Raw genomic sequence first — 9,924 nt, 5'->3', positions numbered from 1 at the left:
CCCTGCCATTCCAATCAACGTGATAATACAATTCGCGTATTTGAAATACAATATTTTATAATGTATGGAGTATTCAAGGATGATCAAGACGAATTAAGGGACTTGGTAAGACGTCGGTTGTTCGAACGAAGTGAATAATATCGAGTACTATCGTATTTTTTCGCAGATGTCGATCATCGAGCCGTGATATCTCGTGCAGGTGCATCCGATTCGGGTGCGACACCTGTATATTAAAGGCTTGACCGTTCTCCCCGCCCTTTGCTTATCGAGTTATCGCGCCGCGGAAGGATCGTTTTCGGAATCGTGGTGCCTCGACAACCCTTTTGGCCTTCTCTTTTGGCTCGTGTCTCTTCCCTTTTACCGAGTTTCTGCAACAGCCACGGTTTTAATTCCGATCTCTTCCAACGTTTCAACGCTTCGTTTCAAGGCTGCTTGTTCGTTGCGTTTAAACAACGATAAGGTAAAGTTATTGTGAGATTATTTTGTGTTTTGTTGAAAACTTGATTGCAATATTACGTTTTAATGATGTTAAGTTGAATATATGTAAGTGTGTAGTTGTTACAGTGTTTTGTGCAAACAGAGATGAGGATAATTGAGTTCGTTGGACACGCAAGATTCTTTTAACTTTTAACTCGAGATTAGAGATAAATGAAAACGATCGTATTGATTATGCGATCGACGAGCGTATCACGAATGATCGATCGACTCACTCGATCATTTTTCTTAACGAGAGTGAAGAGTGAGAGGGAATAATTCGTTATTATGTAATTCACTGGATGAATTAAATATAGATAGAAAGAATATGCGAGGAGAAAGGTTAAATGTTAGTTACGAACAGAAAGAAACATTCTAATGTTAATTTAAAGCATAGAAATTAATGCATATTAGACGCTTGTTAGGGACATGATTCAAAAATGGAATACAAAAACGGAATAAGAATACGACAAAATTAAAAGGAATTTAGTAATCCATTGGAATTCATGGATAATTCAAAAAGATCACTTTATCTCAGAAGAAATTCTACAAAATGTATAAGAATAAAATTAAAAGGAATTTAGTAATCCATTAGAATGTATGGATAATTCAAAAAGATCACTTTATTTCAGAAGAAATTCTACAAAATGTATAAAGAATAAAATTAAAAGGATTTTATTCATCCATTGGAATGTATGGATAATTCAATGAATTTTAATTTTGAGAAATGATACGATTTAAAAATAGAATCTCTTTGCAAAAACGCGTAAGAATACAAGAAAATTAAAAGTTTACTATTAATTCATTAGAATGCATGGATAATTCAATGAATTTTGATTTTGAGAAACGACACGACTCAAAAACCACTTTTTATTTCAAAAAAAAAAAAACTCTACAAAAAAGTATAAGAAGAAAATTAAAAGTTTACTATTAATTTATTAGAATGCATGGATAATTCAGTGAATTTTAATTTTGAGAAACGATACGAAAAAATCACTTTTTATTTCAGAAGAAACTTTACTTTAATTCGAATCTATAAAAATGTAAGAAAAAAATTAAAAAGATTCTACTAATCCATTGGAATGCATGGATAATTCAATGAATTTTAATTTTGAGAAACGACACGACTCAAAAACCATTCTTTATTTCAAAAAAAAACTCTACAAAAAAGTATAAGAAGAAAATTAAAAATTTATTAGAATGCATGGATAATTCAATGAATTATAATTTTGAGAAACGACACGATTCAAAAACCATTCTTTATTTCAAAAAAAAACTCTACAAAAAAGTATAAAAAGAAAATTAAAAATTTATTAGAATGCATGGATAATTCAATGAATTACAATTTTGAGAAACGACACGACTCAAAAACCATTCTTTATTTCAAAAAAAAGACTCTACAAAAAAGGTATAAGAACAAAATTAAAAAGATTCTACTAATCCATTGGAATGCATGAATAATTCAATGAATTACAATTTTAGAAACGACACGACTCAAAAACCATTCTTTATTTAAAAAAAAAAACTACAAAAAAGTATAAGAAAAAAATTAAAAGTTTACTATTAATTTATTAGAATGCATGGATAATTCAATGAATTTTAATTTTGAGAAACGACACGACTCAAAAACCATTTTTTATCTCAGAAGAAATTCTACAAAAAAGTATAAGAAGGTAAAAAAAGTATAAAAGTAAAAAAAAAGTAAAAAGTATAAAAGAAAGAAAAGTATAAAAAAGGTATAAGAACAAGATTAAAAAGATTCTACTAATCCATTGGAAAGCGAATGAATAATTCAATGAATTTTAATTTTGAAAAACGACACGAGTCAAAAACGTATAAAGAAGAAAATTAAAAGTTGCTTACTAATCTAATAAATAATCTACAAGAATGCATCGTGATAATTGAATAAACTTTCGAGTTACATCAAGTATGCGCGAAAAAAAAAATTATAAATCTACTGTACATACAATTCGATAAAATTGCAAAATTCTCTACTAAGCGTGCGAGAACGAAAAAAAAAAAAAAAAAAAAAAAAGGAAAGGAAAGAAGACGAATGGAGTGGAGAGGAGGAGGACGGAGGATCAAGGTTCAAGGTTCTGTCGCGAGTAACAACAGTTATGACAAGGATCATGCGAAATCCTGCGCCAGGAGCTTTGCAACTCGGCCCATTGTCTCTGCAGGGGCCATTGTCGAGGATGTGGGCGCCCCTCCCCCACTTTTGCCCCGGTTAAAAACTGAAGAACCTCGGGCGGGTGTGCGGGGATCCCCCGCTGCTAGGGATCGTCCTTAATCCGTGGCCAACAAAAAGAGTTAGGGCGCCGATATAACGAGAGCCGCGAGTAATGCGAGCGGATTGTTGCACGTTGAACCTGCCACGAACAATGCCTGCTCGCGTTAAGCTCTGTAAATATCGATGCCTTCGACCAACACCCATCCCAATTCCAAGGAACACTCGCTCCCTTTCCACGCAAAGTGAGAGGTATACACTTGGGTCTTAAATTTGTGCAACCTCCTTTTCTTTTTCTTTTCAAGGATTTGGTTATTGTTTCCCCTCGATTTTGAATCTATCTCGCTAAATATAGGTGGTTAAAATAAAAGGTGAAGAGCGAAGAAGAGTTCTATTGTAGGCTATTTATCAATTAGATAAAGTTTTCTGTATATTGGAAATATATAGAAATTGAAGGTTGAAAGAAAGTGTACAAATTGCAACTATATATATATATATTGCATAATATTGTTATTAATCCAAATAATTTTTTTAAAGATACATCAACAAATTTATAAATACATACAAATTGAAAGTTGAAAGAAAGTGTGTAAATTACAACTGTGGTATAATATTATTATTAATCTAAATAATTTTTTTAAAGGTACATCAAATTTATAAATATATACAAATTGAAAGTTGAAAGAAAGTGTACAAATTGCAACTGTGGCATAACATTATTATTAATCTAAATAATTTTTTTAGAGGTACACCAACAAATTTATAAATACATACAAATTGAAAGTTGAAAGAAAGTGTGTAAATTGCAACTGTGGTATAATATTATTATTAATCTAAATAATTTTTTTAATGGTACACCAACAAATTTTTAAATATATAGAAATTGAAAGTTGAAAGAAAGTGTACAAATTGCAACTATGACATAACATTGTTATTAATCTAAATAATTTTTTTAAAGATACACCAACAAATTTATAAATATATAGAAATTGAAAGTTGAAAGAAAGTGTACAAATTGCAATTGTGGTATAATATTATTATTAATCTAAATAATTTTTGTAAAGGTACACCAACAAATTTATAAATACATACAAATTGAAAGTTGAATGAAAGTGTACAAATTGCAACTATATTGCATAATATTGTTATTAATCTAAATAATTTTTCTAAATGTACGCCAAGTAAATTTATAAATTGAATATAATCAGATGGCCGGAAAACGAACGCTTCCTTCCTTCCTTCACTCAGGTACCATTCTCTGCTTAACCCCTTTCTCTCCCTCGAACCGATTCTACATCATGCTTTTCTTTTCTTCATCCCCAGATAAACGTGTCGAGATAGTGGCACCGACCAACCTGTCAAACACGTGTAGTGTTTTCGAACTATGGTGGAAAACGCGGCTTTCATCTCGATATATATATATGTAAAGAGATCTCTCGTTGAAAGGAGAAACCTGGTGGATGCTCGAACAACCGTGGCAAAAGATCTTCCTCCGATCTCGCGACAGGATAACGCCGCTATGTGGAGCAGCCCTAATCCGGATTCACCCGAAATACCTTCCTTCCTCTCTCTCTCTCTCTCTCTTTCTCTTTTTTTCTTTCCTTTCGTCCCACAGAGAAACAAATTCGTCGTGCAAATTCATTCTCCTCCTTAGCATCTAAGATTGTTTCACTAGACCATCGAAATACTTTTGAAGAAAAGGCTCAATATCAACAGTTGACGATCAATTTTCATTATCCAAATTCACTTCAATGGCGTCGTAATTTTTCCCAAGATCTCTTTCGACAGCGAAATTCTTCGTCGAGAATCAACTTTACATACTTTCGGATATACTTTCGATGCAGACAGATTTGTTGATCAATTTTCGAAGGGTAAGAAAAAACTTAAAAAAAACTACTTTGGAAAGCGTTTCGTTCGATTTAGGAAAAAAAAAAAAAGGAAATATTCCACGCGTCGAAAGAGAGAGAGAACAAATCCTTGAACGATTGGAGAAAAGGGAAAAAAGGGAGAAGAAACGACATCGCGGACAAAAGAGGGAAAGGTAGAGGAAAGGTAGAGGAAAGGGGGAATAAAAAAGGAAGACGACTCGGCGTCGAGCTGGTTACAATTACCTCGGTGATCGAATTCGACCACCACCCCACCCCATTCCCTTCCCTTCCCTTCCCTCTCCCCTCCCCTCGCGCGTACTCGAGCATGGAGGCAGCAATCGGCCAACGCTTTAATGGAGACATCGGTTATCCGTGTCTATTCTCTTTGTACTTCCAATTACCCCTTCCCACGCGTCGAGTCACGTTCCTGTCCCCACATACGAGGATCCACCGCTCCCCTAGCAGCGGTTGCCGCCACCAGTGGAGAGGAGAGGGGGGAGGGGCTCGCATAGATAGACTCGTGGACTATCTCTCCGCCGTGTATACCCCTTGTGGTCGACGAGAAAGAAAAGAAAGGAAAGGAAAGGAAAAAGAAAAGAAAAGAAAAGAGAAAAATAGATAGAGAGAGAGAGAGGGATGGAAACGAGGGGAGGTAGAGTGGAGAGGAATTAGAGGGAAATTTAGTGGGAAATGGAAAATGGAGAACTTAGGGGATCGAAAAGGAAGCTTGGAAGCGATGGAAGTACAAGAGGGGGGAGGGGGTGGAAACGGAGGCGAGCGAGGGATAGGAGGAGTTTAATTTCGCGGTTTTAATTATTTTCTAAATTAAACTTGGTGCAGCGGCGCGTGCGACCCCCGTCGATCCACGTGTGTGTCTCTCTGCACGCGCGAAGAGGGAGGGGGAGGCAGAGAGAGGGGGGAGGAGGGGGGCAACAACCCCCGCACGTTTTTTATATATTCCTTGCGGAGAGATACGGCACAGGAAGCCTGTCCAGGAAACCACCGCCACCATCGCGAAGGGGCGAGTGGCTCGTTGGGGAGGAGGGCGGTTTGAATGTGAAATGTGGGGGGAGGGAGGGAGGGGGTCGATCGTGCGCTCGTTCGTTCGTTCGGAGGCCGGGCGAAAAAAGGAGAGCGTGGAGTAAAAATGTAAAATGCGGCTCGCCTCCGGCCTTCCTCCTCTACGTGTGCAACCCCTCCCTTCCTCCCTTCCTCTGGCCACCCCCTTCGTGTCGCGACACCCCCTCCCTCGTACACGATCTCGCTTCACTTTTTTTTTTTTTTTTTTTAGAAGAGGAGCTTCTTCTTTCTTCCCTTCTTCTTCTTCTTCCCTTTTTCCCTCCCCCTTTTCTTTTTTAACACAAGGAGGATAAACGCAAGAGTTCGGAAGAGTTTCGATCGAAAGAGTTGCCTAATTTCAATTCTACTTTCTTGTTCCCTTCGATATTTATATATTTTTAGCTACTTTCTTCTCGACATCAGGCTGATGTGAGATGATTGAAGGAGTGTTTAAAGGAGTTTTATATTTTTTTTATCAACGGATTTCGATTTCGTTTCGTTTGGAGAAAAATTGCGCGATTATTTTAATTAAAAATCGGGGGAAATTGGGGGAGAAATAAAATAAAACGGGGGAATCGTTATCTATCGGTTAAAATATTTCACACAGGAGAATGACTGCCGCTCGACTGCCAATAGGATATATTGCCAGTATTTGTACGCATATCCCGCAGGCTCCTCGTAAAAATGTCTTTCCGCTCGCGTCCTCCGCCGAGGTATACGAGTATTCGATATATCTGCGGAGCAGATAACGCCGATATCTCTGATATATACGTGTATCGCGGTGTGCATTGCCTCTCCAGAATTCCTCCTCCTCCCTCTCCTCCTCCTGCTCGTATATATTTCCGCGGAGAGGAATTAAAAGAACAAAAACAAAAGTTTGAAAAGTTGGGAAATTTGAACTGGGTATGTATGGAGGGGCATAAGAGGTAGTTAATGTCGAGTTAAGTGAAAGAGCGAAAGAGGATCTCTTTTATCGAGACAAAGGATTCGTTGCTCGAGGGGTGGGTGCTCGAGATTTGCATTTTTCTAATAAAATATATAATAAAATAAATATAAAATAAATATTCTAATAAAATATAATAAAATTTGGGGAAATTAAATCGTACGAGCTCTATTTATCCCAGGAAGCAATTATTCTACGATGTTAGTCGTAATAGAATTCGAGGCGAGTTTCTCTCATCTTCCCCTTCTCATTTTAAAAATTTCTAAGAAAGAAGAGGAGCAAATTCGACGAAGAGAAAAAGTATCCTTTCTTTTCTCCCCTCCAAAAAGCTTCCCTAAATAAAAAAAAAAAAAGATCAAATGAAGGAGAGGAAGAAATATTAAGAAACGTGTCATTCGACATTCGAATTTCATGTTATTGAAATTACTTTCACCATCATCGAATATCGCCATAGACAGCACTGTTTCGATCGATCCTTTCCCTGTCTAGGGGGCAAAAATTCTCCTAGATTCTTCAGTATTCGTCAGATTCTTCAGAAGAACGGGGTTGGCCCGCCGTCTGAGCCACGCGCCAACCCCGTTACCTTTCCATCAGGCGAGGGTGGAAAGGCGAGGGGCGGGGTTATGAGGGGGAGGGCCGCGAGAAGGTGTATTTTTTCACCCCTTTCTTGCAATAAATCTGGTCGCGGGGAATTAGTTTCGAGATAAAGTATAATATCGGGCCCTCGCCCGGTGACGTCAGAGCCTCTGCTCTCCCCAGTATTTATGGCCGCGATAGTGTCAGTCCTGGCGCGCTCTCGAGCACCCGCCCCTCCGCCCCGGAAAACCGCCGCTGCCCACCACCCCCTCCCACGGAGTAAATTATTGGAAAATAGTCGCCCGCTCTGAGATCCTTTGCCTGCCAGGGGGGGGAGGAGGAGGAGGAGAAGGAGGAGGAGGAGGAGGAGGGTGGATGGGTGGATGGGATCTTTTCGTCTGTTTTGTATTCCGCGGGTATAGTCCTTCGGGTGCCCGTCTGATTTATGCCTTCTCCGTTTCCCTATTCCTCCCCCCTCCCCCTCCCCCTCCCCTCCCTCCTCAACGAAGATCGAATTTTGTTTCGCGCCTTTCTCTCTCTCGGTCTAACTTTTCCACCCACCCTTTGAGTTTATTCGTCGACGAGAGTAAATAAAACGTATTGATTCGAAAGAAGAACGGATTAACAAGTGTTTAATAAGAAAAAATTTGTGAAACGGTTGGAAGTGAAGGAAAGAAAGGAAAGAAAGGAAAGGATCGGTTTGAAACATCGGTTGTTGTCGGTATTCGATGATATTAAAAAGTAAATTTCTTCTTCTTTGTTGATTGGATTTTTTTTTTTTTGGAATTCTTTTGGAAATTTTTAGGATAGGATAGATCTCTCTGATTGTTTTTCTTTTTCGAATTATACTCCTTTTGGATGTGTTAAGTTGGCGTCGAGAGGAAAAGGAAGAATGTATTTTGTATCATATTTTCGAAGTTTAGGAATAGGTTGAGCCTCGCGTAAGAGATCACTCGTTTTATGGTCGTAAATACTAATACTACATCCTGACACTTATACATACATAGTAGTGGAAGGGTTGTAATTTGAAGTTGCGAAAATTAGGATAATCGTTTACAATTATTATAATATTTATAAATTAATCGTTGCAAATTGACGAAAAATAAAGAAAATTTTTAATATCGATATCGATATCGTTGGAATTCTATCTGGATCCTGATCGTTTTTGAATTAATATAACGCGCATCTCTTCTTTCCACTAGTAAGAAGCTGCATCAAAATTGAGAAATTGGAAAATTTCGTGAAAGAAAATCAACGATGAATGATCTTTTTCGAGGCTATTTTTATAATTGCATTTGTAAATCTATCAAATAGAGACAATTTTTACACCATATCGATAAAACCTCCTTCTTTCCAATAAACGTAAGAGAAGGATTTATGCATCAAAATTGAGAGATTGGAAAATTTCGTGAAAGAAAATCAACAATGAATCTTCCACCGAAATCTATTTTTGAGACTATCGATTATCTTCATAATTAAATTTGTAAATTATAAGAATCATTAAAAATGATAAAATCGACGAGAAATAAAAACAATTTTTATACCATATCGATAAAACATTCCTTCTTTCGAATAAGAGAAGGCTGCATCAAAATTGAGAGATTGGAAAATTTCGTGGAAGAAAATCAACAATGAATCTTCCAAATGAAATCTATTTTCGAGGCTATAGATTATCTTCATAATTAAATTTGTAAATGATAAAAATTATTAAAATCAAAAAAATCATTAAAAATCATAAAAACGAGAAATAAAGACAATTTTTCGAAGAGAAGACTGCATCAAAATTGAGAGATTGGCAAATTTCGTAATTGCGCCACGCCTCGAAGATCAACGATGACGAGTTCCCGTATATCTTCCTTGCAACCGAATACGCCGACTCCATATGGGGCGAACGACACCCCAGAGAGGAAATAAAATAATTTCCACGTCAACACCGTCAACAACAACCGTCTCGTTTTCACTGCTGCTCATAGAACAGATGCGCGACCACGCTTTGATCCGGCCAATTGACCTCCGCGGGTGGCCGTCACGGGGTTCAAATCGACCCTTAACGACCGGTTGTTGCGGCTCGGAACAATATCGCAAGGTCCTCTCCACGAAACGCCCGTTCCGCTTTGCTAATTCGTGTATTCCCCCCTCCCTCTCTCTCTCTCTCTCTCTCTCGCACGATTTACTGGATTTATTCGTCGTCGAATAAACAGAACAGGTGAATCCGACGAGCAGAGGAAGGCAGGACTCACTCGGTGGACTTTCGCCCGAGCGGATTTATTATCGGCGGAGGATCAGTTAAGGATCTTGGACGCTTGACACTTCCTGCGATGAGCAACGCCGTCCCCGATGCGTGAAGACGCACGGTCAATTACTCCTTGTGTATCGCGAGAGAACGATCTGCGAAAACGTTATTCGTTTCGAGGAAATTTTAATTTCGATGTTTTCTTCTTTTCTTTTTCAACAAAATTTAATTATATTAAATTTATATTAAATTATATTACGGTACTGTGTTGTCGAGAAGAAGGTGGGATACGTTTGTAAAAATTGAAACTATTCGTCGAAAATTATTCGACTATATATATATATATATATATATATATTCTTTTTCTTCTTTCTTTCTTCACAATTTCAATATTAAAAATTATCAATTTATATTCTCTCTTTTAAGTTAAGATCACATAGCGTAATCACATGTACAGTATTCGACGATTGTTCGCTACGATATTCTCGCTGGAGGCTCGAAATTCTCGTTGTCGATCTGGCCTATTCCTTCGAGATAAGAGGGA

Source organism: Apis laboriosa, unplaced genomic scaffold (assembly GCF_014066325.1).
Source record: "Apis laboriosa isolate Shangri-la unplaced genomic scaffold, ASM1406632v1 scaffold4_cov146, whole genome shotgun sequence".
Classification (NCBI taxonomy): domain Eukaryota; kingdom Metazoa; phylum Arthropoda; class Insecta; order Hymenoptera; family Apidae; genus Apis; species Apis laboriosa.
This window is presented reverse-complemented; position numbering follows the sequence as displayed.